The sequence below is a fragment of the Grammomys surdaster genome, unplaced genomic scaffold (assembly GCF_004785775.1).
Source record: "Grammomys surdaster isolate TR1022 unplaced genomic scaffold, NIH_TR_1.0 64, whole genome shotgun sequence".
Classification (NCBI taxonomy): domain Eukaryota; kingdom Metazoa; phylum Chordata; class Mammalia; order Rodentia; family Muridae; genus Grammomys; species Grammomys surdaster.
The window spans coordinates 5,168,841-5,182,457 of NW_021604566.1; positions in this window are offsets into that span (position 1 = coordinate 5,168,841).

Here is a 13,617-nt window from a genome sequence, read left to right on the forward strand (position 1 = left end):
ACGATCTCTCATTTTTAAAAATGTATTTATTTTTATTTTATGTACATTTGTGTTTTGTACATGTGTGAGATGGTCAGATCCTCTGTAACAGAAGTTACAGATAGTCATGAGCTGCCGGCCATGTGGATGCTGAGAATTGAACATGCATTCTCTGGAAGAGCAGCCAGTGCTGTTAACCACTGAGCCATCTCTCCAGCCCCTGATCAGACTTACTCTTTGGATATCAGTCAGTTTCTTCATGCTATATTCCAGAAGCTTCAGAATCCAAGTCCAGCTTAGCTGGGGATCAGTTAGATGTGTCCTTGTTGCTACTCGGTGAGTAACCATAGGAAATATTGAAATGCAACAAAGTAGAGAAATCATACTTTTTCAAATTCTTCTTAGGAATTTTTGACCAGCTCTTTTGTAGGGAGTAGGAATGAGGCTTTCAAAAAGAATATTTCAGTAGTCTGAGATCTGACCCATGGCTTTCTAAAGAAAGAAGTATGCTACCACAAGACCCGGGCTGATGTGCTCAGGAATGGATAGGAGAGGAATCTTCAGCAGTTGATGCTTAGTCCTGCTGTAGGTATATGGGTAACAGGTTGACTTAGCCTGACTATCATTACTCTTGTGTCAAAATAGATTGTTTATACTCACATCAGTTGGGGGGGCAAATTAAACTTGTTGAAACTGGAGATAAAATCTGAGGCATAAGTATAAGCCTTATTTTGATCAGGTTCTAGAGACATTAAAATATGTGGGAAGCAAAACTACATTTAAAGATGCATTACTCATGGTAATTGAATTATTAAATTCTAGGTATGAAGTTGATGAGGGCTTTATCATGGGCAACTCACTATGTTATCTCTTAAACCACTGAAGAAAAGCATATCTTTTAACTCCTCATATATAGGCAGAGACCATGACTAGCCAAGATGTTACTACAGCAGAGTGCTCCAATACTGGGGACAGCATACCATGACATGGATAGTGTCTGGGACCCTGAGAAGCAGGAGACACATCCCTCCAGGGGACCCACCATCAGAAATAAAAGACTGCCTGCACCAGGCCTAGGTGGAGACATCTCAGTAGCCTGTGGGCAGCTCTTTGTAAGAAAGTTGTTCCCATTTTTCCTAACCTTAGCCCTGGACAACAGCTGTATAGATTTCATTTGTGTGTGACTGCTTTTCAGTTGGCCTTGGTGTACATAATTATTCTACTATATCTGACTTTCCTATATCCTTCTCCTTTTGCTCTGGTGAATTTTGTGAAATTAGATGTTCTTTGATGTAATGACTCTTTATATATATATATATTTTACTTATTTATATTTCAAATGGTATCCCCTTTCGAGGTTTACCCTCCACAAACCTCCTATCTCATCCCCCCTCCTCCTGCTTCTATGAGGGTGCTCCCCCACCCACCCACTAACTCACCGTTCTAGCATTCCCCTACACTGGGGCAACAAACCCTCACAGGACCAAGGGCCTCCTCTTCCATTGATGCCAGGTAAGGCCATCCTCTGCTACATATGCAGCTGGAGCCATGGTTCCCTCCATGTGTACTCTTTGGTTGGTGGTTCAGTCCCTGGGAGCTCTGGTGTGTCTGTCTGGTTGATATTGTTGTTCTTCTTAGGGGGTTGTAAACCCCTTGAGCTCCTTCAGTCCTCCCCCTAAATCCTCTATTGGGGTCCCCATGCTCAGTCTGATGGTTGGTTGCAAGCATCCCCATCTGTATTGGTCAGGCCCTGAGAGAGCCTCTTAGGAGACAGCTATATCAGGCCCCTATCAGCAAGTATTTCTTGGCATCAGCAATAGTGTCTGGGTTTGGTGTTCACATCCCCGTGTGGGGCAGTCTCGGGATGGCCTTTACTTCTGTCTCTGCTCAACTCTTTGCCTCTGTCTTTCTTTTACACAAGAGCAATTCTGGGTTAATATTTTTGAGATAGGTGGGTGGCCCAATCCCTCACCTGGGCGGCCATGCCTAATTTCTGGATATGGGCTCTACAGATTCTTTCTCCTCTTTGTTGGGTATTTAAGCTAATGTTATCCTCATTGGGTCCTGGGAGCCTCTTACTTTCCTGGCATCTGGGACTTTCTGGTGGCTACTCCCACTTCCACATCCCCCATTGGTAACACCTCTGTTCAATGTCCTGACTCTCTGTACATCTCCCTCATTTCCTCCTATACCTGATCCTGCCCCCCTTTTCCTCTCCCCCTATTCTCTTCCTCCAAAGTCCTTCCCACCCTCTACCTTTCATGATTATTGTGTTCTCCCTTCTAAGTAGGACTGAAGCATCCACACTTTGGTCTTCCTTCTTCTTGAGCTTCATATGGTCTGTGAATTGTATCGTGTGTATTCTGAGCTTTTTTGCCTAATATCCACTTATCAGTGATTACATACCATATGTGTTTTTTTTGTGTGTGTGACTGGGATACCTCACTCAAGATGATATTTTCTAGATCCATCTATTTGCCTGCAAATTTCATGAAATTATTGTTCTTAATAGCTGAGTAGTACTCCATTGTGTAAATGTAACACATTTCTCTGTTGAGGGACATCTGGGTGGTTTCCAGCCTCTAGCTATTATAAATAAGGCTGCTATGAACATAGTGGAGCATGTGTCCTTGTTATATGTTGGAGAATCTTTTGGGTATGTGCCCAGGAGTGGTATAGCTGGGTCCTCAGGTAGTACTATATCCAGTTTTGTGAGGAACCACCAGATTGATTGTACCAGCTTGCAATTCCACCAACAATGGAGGAGTGTTCCTCTTTCTCCACATCCTCACCAGCATCTGCTGTTACCTGAGTTTTTGATCTTAGCCATTCTGACTGGTGTGAGGTGAAATCTCAGGGTCATTTTGATTTGGATTTCCCTGATGACTAAGGATGGTGAACATTTCTTTAGGTGCTTCTTGGCCATTCGAAATTCCTCAGTTGAGAATTCTTTGTTTAGCTCTGTACCCCATTTTAATAGGGTTTTTTGGTTGTCTGGAATCTAACTTCTTGAATTCTTTGTATATATTGAATATCAGCCCTCTATCAGATGTAGGATTGGTAAAGATCTTTCCCCAATCTGTTAGTTGCTGTTTTGTCCTATTGACAGTGTCTTTTGTCTTACAGAAGCTTTTCAATTTTATGAAGTCCCATTTGTCTATTGTTGATCTTAGAGCATATGTCATTGGTGTTCTGTTCAGGTAACAGATGAGGATGTAATCATTGGAGGTGCATGCTGTGCGATCTCATCTTGGAAACAATGCAATAACTTAACAATGTTAGTTTTGGATTAATGTTTGACTTCCAAAGAAAGTTTGATGAAATTATTAGAAAATGAAGCAAAGCCAATATTGGGACCCCAAGAAAGGAAAAAGCTATTGAAGTTATGGAATGATTTTTGTACAACATTTGAGAGTGGTTCTTGGTCTCCTTTGGATATGTGTGGATATGCAAGTAAAAATTAGACTCCTGAAAGAAAATATAGAATACATAAAATCTTATACAAGTAAAACTAAGTCAAAACACTGGGACTCTAAGGAGAGTCATTGTGTGCAATGTACAGAAGCAGAAAGCTAGTGGAACTATTGAGTTAAGGGTTAACTTGATTCTTTCTGCCCACTGCCTGGCAGCTTTGCCCATGTCATTTATCATTAGAGCTTCATAGGAAAATGCATGTAGCTAACTTTGGAGCTCTGAGCTCTCAAGTATAATAAGTCAAAAGCTAAAGTTTAAATAATGATAAGTTTGCAATGATTATTATTTTGGCTACAGGCCTGGGGATAGGGAAATCTTGAAACTTTGGGAACATTGTAATTCTTGATTCTTGTGGGATGTGGTTATTCTTTTGAACTTGATTTGACAATGATTATACAATGTCTTTTTTCTACCTGCTTTTGGAGTATCAATAAAAGACTGGGGCAAGAAAAAAGGTGAGAAAGCAAGTTTGAGGGAAGAGTGAGGTGTGAGTGAGAGGAAGTGTGGAGAAAGTGAGAAAGTGTTAGCAGAGTGTGTGTAGAGAGAGTGTATATGCATGAGTGAAAGGAGAGCACATAGGGTGTGTGCATGGTATGTGGTGTGTGTGTGTGTGTGTGTGTGTGTGTGTGATATGTAGGAGTGTGGGAGTACAAGCAAAGACAAGCACACAGGAGAAAAGCAGAGTGCGCAGGAGAGGTCAGAGTGTGTGCAACCTTAAGCTGTGAGCAAGTGAGCGAGAGAGAAAGAGAGATCGAGAGAGAAGGAGAGACTATGTGAGAGAAAAAGAGAGAGCAACCTCAAGAGTTAAAATTTGGCTGTCAGCTTGTACCTGAAAAAGGTGTCTGTGTTTATTATGCGCCTTCCAGATATCCCTGCTTCCAACTGACAACTCCGATCAATTAACTGGACCACCCAGAGATCCCAGATACTAAACCACCAACCAAAGAGTATACACGGAGGAATCCATGGCTCTAGATACATAGGTAGCAGAGGATGGTATTATCTGATATCCATCGGAGGGGAGGTCCTTGGTCCTGTGGAGGTTTGATAGCACAGGGGGACACTAGAGTGGTGAGGCAGGAGTGGATGAGTGGACGGAGGAGTACCCTCATAGAGGCAAAGGGGAGGCAGGGAGAGGGATGGCATGGGGGGTTGTGGAGAGGTAACAAGGAAGGGAGATATCATTTCAAATGTTAACAAATAAAAAGATTAATAAAAAAGAAAAAGAAAAGAACATAAGAAGGATTTAGGTTTTTTTCCTTTGTATGTATATGGGTATATTAACTTGTGAAGGTACCCACAGAAACCGGAAGCATTGGACGCCTGGAGTAGGAGATATAGGTGGTTGTGATCATTCAACATGGTGCAAAGAACAGAACTTGGGTCCTCTGGAAGAGAAACAAATTTTCTTAACCACTAACCCATTTCTCCACCTCATTAAGATTGTGTGTGTAAGTATGTGTGTCTCTGTGTGTATATGTGTATATATGTGTGTGTCTATATATGTGGATGTATGAATATATGTGTGTGTATGTGTTTATGTGTATTTGTGTGTATATGTGTGTATACATGTGTATATGTGTGTATACATGTGTGTGTGTGTGTGTGTGTGTTGTTCTTGATGCTAGGGTAATTTACCATAGAAACAGAAATGAAAGTAGAATAGTGCCTACAGGATAAGGGACAATGTTTATCTTCATATTAAACCACATATTTGATAAGGTGTTAAAACTTAACATTCATGAGGACTTACATGACTCATCCTCAAAAACCTTGAAACTTGGGCAATGTGCCTGAATATACATTTATCTGAAGAAGTTATGTAGATTTCCTATAGACATCTGAAATACTAATCAACACCGTTAGTTACCAGAGAAATGAGTTTCAAATTGCAGTGAAATATTATATCACATATGTGGGAATCATTTCTACAAAAAAGGGTAAGAAATCACAGACATTGGAAAACATGTGGAGAAAGAGCCCCTGTGTGACACTGATGTGAATGTAAATAATACATTAATAAGTACATCTATTCTGGACAACTGAACAGGAGTTGTTCAAAAATTGAAAATATAACTACTATACAATACAGCAATGCCACTTCTGGGCATCCATCCAAATGAAAGGAAGAACCAAACCCCAAGAGACATCTGTACTCTCACATTCTCTGTAGCGTTACTCATTATAGCTATGGTATAGAAACAGCCTGTTCCCACTGTTGGCTAACTAAGGGAAATGTGGTCCATATATGCAACAGTTCATTGTCCAGGCATCAAAAGGCCATTCTGATATTTTCCACAACATCAACAAAACTGAAGGACATTATGCTATGTGAAATTAGGTACCTTCAAGAAGGCAGCACATGCGTGATTTACACATGAAAACAAAAAAGTCACACTCATAGACACAGTGAGTAGACAGGTGCTAACGAGGCCAAGGAGAAGGTGAGATGTGAACCAAGGGGCATGAAGTAAGATTCTGGAAAGCTGATAGAACACATGGGTTGTGCTGAATGTTCTGACTACAGAAAGCAAGCAGAGCTATCCATATATACCTATAGTCCTTCCTACTCCCATGTTCTTCTGGGTAAGCAAGGATCTCTCCTGTGGATTTTGACTCATATGGTGGTAGTGGGGCCTTTGAAAGTTAATAGACAATATCAATTTAACTACACAACACCTATAGTATTCGTTCAACCAGAGTAACCCGATCGGACAGTTGAGTTAGTCTCAGATTATTTCAGTGCAAACTTCAGAAACGAGGTAAAGTAGAAGTATGAAGTGTGTTGCTTGGATGCCCTGTTCTCATTCAGTGCAGCCCAGAGTTTGTTCCGGAGAGAGTTGAGGGCTGCTGAGTGGGTAGGACACACCCACATCAGTATTGCAGGACCAATTCATAGAAACAGAAAGACTCAGTGCCTGCCTGCGGTCTTCACAGTTTGATCATTTAACAAACACAGAATACATAATTTTAATTGCATATGTAAGTAGAGGTAAGTGTAAAATATGTTACTTTTTAGGAGGATGCATTGCATATTTCAATGTTAATGATATAAATTTCTTTTTGAGGCATGAATAAATATGAATCCTTCCATCCCACAGTCAGATCCAGAGGCACCTCCTCTTAGAAGGCTAGCCTTGTATATGACTACTCACAAAACATCAAGGTTGTTTTGTTTGAAAAAAAAAAAAAGGTTTGTGTTTTCACCTACTCTTCTTAGCTCTTACCAACCTGTGTTTAACATAGTAATCCTGAAAAACAACCCTTGGGGTCAGTGCTCCAACCTAAAACCTTTTACTGGATGTCTTCCAATGCTGTCTCATGGTGTTTAATAATTTGGCATAAGATCTAGAGAGTCCACGGTAGCTTACACAGTGTTCACATTTGTTATCTTTGTAAAATGGTGTAACCATCGCGGTATCATTGGTAAATCAGAAGCTTTTGAATCTAAAGTCACTTAAGGACATTGGGAAAGATGACTGGTAAGAATGTACAAAACTAAAGCCTAGTCCAAATGTGCCATTACTGAAATTCTGGCTCAATAGCATTCTGCACTCAGAAAAGAGCAGAGAAAAAGCATTACCCAACTTTAGGTGACAAACGAAAAGTGAGTGATAGACTAAGTTGCCCCTTCTTATTCAGAGATGCATTTCTCAGACCACCTACATTTATAAATAACACCAAACATGGGTTCCCCCCCTGAAATATGCCTTCCACAGGAAGCTAAGTTAAGATGCTGATTTGGGATGACCAGGTGTTGTGGATAGCCCTGGTGCTGTTTGTATTTTGATGCTAATTCCGCTTCCCCAAGAGGGGCTGCCTGGGACAAGGAGTGAATCATACAGTCAGGTGACTTCATGTGACCCTTCTAATGAATAAAGATTTCAAGGAAACCAATCACTGGGTGAGTAGGTGAGACTTCCAAGTTGGACATAGGGACAGTGGAAGAGGAGAAGAGAGTGGGTTTTTGGACAGGAGCATCTAGGCAAAATGTAGGTAGCAGAGCCCCCATTTCAGGTGGCAGATCCATTTGACTGAGGATTTGACTTAGAATGGCTTATAAATGAGAACGTTAGTTGTTGTGTCCAGTGATTGAGTTACCTGTTGATTCTGAACTAAGTTTGTGTGGTGTTTTCCATCATGCAGCGACTCAACTGGGTTCCAGGGAGAAAGGTATGGCGGCAAAGCATGGGTTTGTAAGAAGTGCACCCCAAAAGGCCATGGGAATTTGAAAGCATGGGGCTGATGGGATAGTGACCTGCCAGTGGGAATTTACCGAGTTGGGTAGAGAGATTTCAGAGCTCTGAGTCAGAGAGTCTGCCGAAATGTGAAAAAGGCCAGCTGGTGCCTTGCCAGTGATAGTGGAGATTGCTTTTTTACTTTTCTTGCTACAACCAGGTGCCTTCAAGGCTTAGGCCCAATTCACATACATAAACTTCCCAACTACAACTTACTACACTAAGAAATGGGTGCTGGGGGCCTTTCTGAGTAGTCAGAACTGCACACAATCAATACTAAAAGGAAGATTCCATGAGATTGTCCCACACCTGAGAGACAAAGACCTCAAAAAACAAACAAACAAACAAACAAACAAACAAAGAAACAAATGAAAAAGCAGGTCAATGTCTGGAAAGATGGCTCAGTGGTTTAAAACATTTGCTACCCTTCTAGAACCCTGACGTTGATTCTTAATACCCATGAGGCTGCTTATAACCATTTGCAACTCTGGTTCTAGAGAATTCAACATATTCTTCTGGATTTTGTGGAAACATGAGACATGTACATAGTGGACATATATTCAAGTAAGTAAAATATTCATACACACACATAAAAAATCAAAAAGCAATCTAGGGCAATGACTTCCAGAGTTTTCAAGCTTGTACTTAAGGATACTTCAGCATTCCTACACTGAAATCTATCAAAAACATGCAAGACAGTGACACATGGACATATAATCTCTCAGTACTTTTAAAATGCATTGTTAAATATAGAAACAATAATGAATTCACTTGAATTCTTTGATAATTGTAGACATAAAGAAAACATTTAATGTTTTGATATATTTGCCCCATTTTCATAGTTAAAGAATTTGGTCATATATTTTGATCATATTCACCCTCCTTTGCAGCACCTTCTAGATCTATTGCCTTTCCCCACCTACCCAAAATTTTGTCTTAAAAAAACCCCATCAAGTCTAAATTATTCTGACATATCACTCTTAGGTGTGGGCTTCTACTTCAGTGGGTTGTTCTACCAGGGGTTACACTCTCCATCCCCAGCAGCAATTGACTGTCAGTAGTTCCTTACCTAGCACTGGGTCTTCATCACCTCCCCTCTCTGTGCTGGGATTTGGTTTGGCTTGGGTTTGCACAGGTCCTGTGCATGTGATCATTACTGCCATGAGCTTATATGTACACCTGCCCTGCTGCATCCTCCAGACACCGTTTCCTTGCAGTTAACCACCTCCTGTGGCTCTTACAATCCTTCTGCTCATCTCTTCCAAAATGATTCCAGAGCGTTGGGAGGAGGTAGTATGATACAGACTTCCCATTTAGGGCTGAAAATCCCATAGTCTACTATTTGCTGCACTTTCATGGGCGTAGGTCTATCAGTTAACATCTACTGCAAATTGAAGCATATCTGCTGAGAGTCGAGAGATGCATTGGTCTATAGGTAGAATGATAAGTCATGGTTAGTGTATTTAACGCATGTCCACTCAGAATAATAGAAAGTTCCCCCTAGGGTTTGTGACCACATACTCTTGGCCTGATATTCATGCCAGATATGGTGGCCATAGATCCAATCACAAAGTGTTTGGTCATTCCCATAACATTTGTTTCACTATTGCACCAGAGGGGACATCTTTTTAGGCTAGTCATTATTGTAGCTTACAGGGCTCACACCTATGTAAGACTAAGAATGGCATTTCTCCTTCAGTAGCATGCATAGCACTTTCTAGCACTAGGAAAGTTAACTAGTAGGGATGAAGTTTCCAGAGCAGTTCAAGCTTGATTACTCCAGGTTCAAGTATGTGGGGTCTTTAGCAATGTGGTTTAAGTGTCAAGTCCCAGAGAGTAACTGTCTTAAGTTATTTTTCTATTGTTATAAGAAAATACCACGACCAAGGCATCTTATAAAAAGAAGCATTTAATTAGGCTCATGGTTTCAGGGGATTAGAGTCCATGACGGTGGATTAAAGTCATGATGGCAAGAACAGCTAAGAGTTCACATCTCAATTTGAGAGCAGGACACACACACACACACACACACACACACACACACACACACACAGAGAGAGAGAGAGAGAGAGAGAGAGAGAGAGAGAGAGAGAGAGAGAGAGAGAGAGAGAATGGAGCAAGTTTTTGAAACCTCAAAGCCTGCCCCCAGTGATGAACCTCCTCCAGCAAAGCTGCACATCCTAATCTTTACCAAAACTTTGATGGGGCCATTCTCATTCAAACCACCATAGCAACCAAGAGCACTGACAATAGCCTATAATGTTTGGCACTATACGACCTCAGTGACTAAAATCTTCAAGAGATAACCTTTTCCTGGTAATGGGCTTTTCATTTGTTAGCCTGTGGTATCTAGTGGGAGCATTGACACCTCATAATAGAGTGAGTTCATCTTAACTCTTTTTACACATATGTGTGTATATATTTTAGAAAGCTTCTATAGTAAGTAGCAGGTTCTGTATGATCTTTAGGAAGGGTATTTAGTGTTATGTATCCTTTTCTATTGTGATGGCCAATCTTGGTTGTCAATTACATTTGTAATCAACTAAAATACAAACTGCCAGGCACTCCTGTGAGGGATTTTTTCTTAAACAGATCATTTGAAGCAGGAAGACCCATCTGAAATCTGGGCAACTCATTTGGTGGCAGCCCACAGAAAAGGACATGGAAAAAAGAAATGTTGCTTTTTGCATACTTGTTGTTACCCTTGCTGGCGAGTCCATCTACCTTTGTACTCCAGCCAGTATTAATCCAACTTCTTCAAGATTCAAGTATAGACTGAGGATCAGCAGATCTCCCAAAATCCTCTAGAACTTCAGCACCAAGTCGGGACTGCTGAGACATCCAGCCTTGTGCACTGAACAACTATTAGATTTTTAGCCTTTCTTTATGTAACAGCCATTGCTGGAATAGCTGGACCACATCCTCTCAGCCTATATATTATATATAGTTTACCAGTTCGGTTCTTTTAGAGAATTCTGATTAATGCACCAATTTTTCCTCTTCTGCTGGTAGGCTATGTTTAAGAGGTTGAGGTAGGGGGTCCATAGGAACGGGTTACAATGTTAATCGATGTCAGTGATAGGATGACTCCAGATAGACTGTCTGCTCTTTCTCTCACAGAAGGAAGAAGGAAGAGATAAGAAAGAGGAAGTGAATAGGAAGTGAAGAGAGAAGCAGAAGAGGGAAGGTTGGGATACTCAAGAGTGATGTTTGCACATTGTCAGTTCTGGAGCCTGGATGTAAGGGCCCAATCTCTTCCCATTAAACCCAGTCTCCATATAATTCCCATAAGTAATAAATGGCTTCCTCTGAGTGAGGAAGTAGTAAATAAATTTTAATGTTCAAACAGCCCTCAAAAGTCATAAAACTTATTATGAAGCTGAGAGAAACAATGTCATTAGTGCCCCCGCTAACCATAGGCTTCATTAAAAAGTCATTATCTATTTGTGATATCTTACACTGTTCTAAGACTAATAAAAACCTAGCATTATATCCTGGTAGTTGCATTACTTCTATACATAACACATTATCCCAACTAACATTAACTCCTGGTTTTCAGGAATGTAGAACCTTTTAGCTGGATGCCTGGGCACAGGGTCTCTTTTGAGGTTGCAGTCTTCAGAAGGCCAGACTGGGGCTGAGGAGTCCTGTTCAGATACACTTGTAGAGTTATTGGTTTGCCTTATAAACCTGTACTCAGTTTTATTTGTATGGTCTTCTTCATGGTCTCAGTAGCACTTGGGTTCCCTTGTAATGAGGCATGTGAGTGTGAGGGAGCATGTTACACATGTACTCTGTAGTCTGATGAGAACTGAATCTCATAGGGATATCTATCACTTCTGTTGTATCCTGTCCTTTAGGTATCAGGCATGGTGGCTCCTGGTCCTAATTCCAGCTCTTAGGAGGCTAAAACAGATGCGTTGCTAATAGTATAAGGCTAAGCCAGGCAGTGGTGGTGCACATCTTTATTCCCAGCATTTGGGAGGCAGAGGCAAGTGGATTTCTGAGTTCGAGGCCAGCCTGGTCTACAGAGTGAGTTCCAGGACAGCCAGGACTACACAGAGAAACTCTGTCTCGAAAAAAAAAAAAAGTATAAGGCTAATCTGCTACACTATGCTCTAGGCTACACTGGGCTATAGTATGAGATCCTGTGTCAAAAACAAATACCAACAACAGAAGGAAGTCAAAAGGTTAAGACTTCTTCCAGAAAGTGATTCTTAGAAGGAAAAAATATAGGGCTGTCTTAGAGGCTGTCTCACCCAAGGACTGCAGGCTGGGCTATGGACTGGAAAGCCAGAATTCACTTTTCAGTTCCTCCACTTACTAGCCTTATGATTGCCATCTCTGTGTCTGTTTCCTCATTTTTAGAAAGGAATAATAGACCACTGACCACAGAGGGTTGATAGGAGAAAGAAAAGCTTGAAACCATGCAGAGGACTTGGAAAGCCCCACAGAAGCTAGAGCTGTCATTCAAAGGGTTTGTCTGACATACCACATATCCAAGTGTTGTGGAGAAGACATGGAAACTTTCTGTGCTAACTCATGTCCTGGGAAATCCATGTTAAACATGTCACCTGTATGAGGCAGCACTGAAAAAAGAAGTAAATGGTTCACTATCAGTAATGACAGGATTATAAATGTCTGTCCAGACAGAGTAGAACTTGTTCCTCAATGGTATAGTCCTGCTCGGACAGGGGGATGCAGGATCAGGTGAGCCACCTTGAGATGTGCAACCCGACAGCAGCAGTTTTGGTCTACTACTTTTCAGGTCCCCAGCCTATTTCTGAGGACAAAATAGGGTATAAAGAACCTCTTACCTTTGCCCTTTAGAAGGGCTATATTTGAGAACTGTCCACTTTAGCCCAAGGTTACAGAATTCCAATAGGACTAAAGTCAAAGTAAACATGCCACCTCAAGTCATTATTGATTTTAGGGAACAGCTCTGCCTTCACACTAGAGCCAGAAGCCCATGGAACTGCCAGTAAAGAAAACTTATGACTCAGGGAAGAGCAATCTCTTAACAATGAGATGGTAGACACTACACCCAGGACTTGCATGATGTCCATTGTTGTTTGCAACCTATAGGCTATGTAATGTCACAGACAAGGAGACTATAGTTTGAAGTTACATGATGTGTGACCAAGTAAAGCTCTGACCTCAGGTGATACAAGTCTGACTTCATGTCTCATGATCTTTACTATAATGTTAATAGCTAAGAAAAAACTAGAGTTTTCAAATTATGAGACAGTGTTTGCATGTGTATGCATGAGATATTTCTTTTCAAATTCTTGCCTACTTTCTTAACAATAACAAGGCAATACCCCATGAGTAAACCATCATTGCCCTATGCCTCCCCCTTCCCTAGTATATCCCAGGGTATGGCCTCACAGACAAGAGGGGAAAGGTAAAAGATAGTTAATTTCAGATTTTGGGACCAGTGCCCTCCTAGAAGCATTTTATCTTTCTAGAGAATATAATGTTTACTTCTGCTTGTCCAGAATGTCTGTAGGGTCAGATTACCAAGGACCAGTACTAACGTGCTGAAGATATTGGGAAACCAAAAGCTACATTTAAGCTTTCAGCCAATGGAAAGATGCTGTAAATACCTGATGTGAAGAATAGTCTATGGGATACTTGGCACAGAGAGGTTAAGGGAAAGAAGAGTGGTGCTTTTCTTCTTGTCATGAGTCTTTCTTGAACAGAGATGAGATAAAGGCATCAAATCCAAAAAACGTTGGAGACTAGATCATGACGAGGCCACAAGGTGGTTCTGCATGCAGTACTCCAGCTGAGAACATGGTGACCCAATGGGTGGTGTGCAGATCACTGCCAGAAGAGCTCCTTTCAAGTAGCAGAAAAAGAAGAAAATAATCTCTTGTTGACATTGGCTTTGGTAACACACACACACATACACACACACACAGTC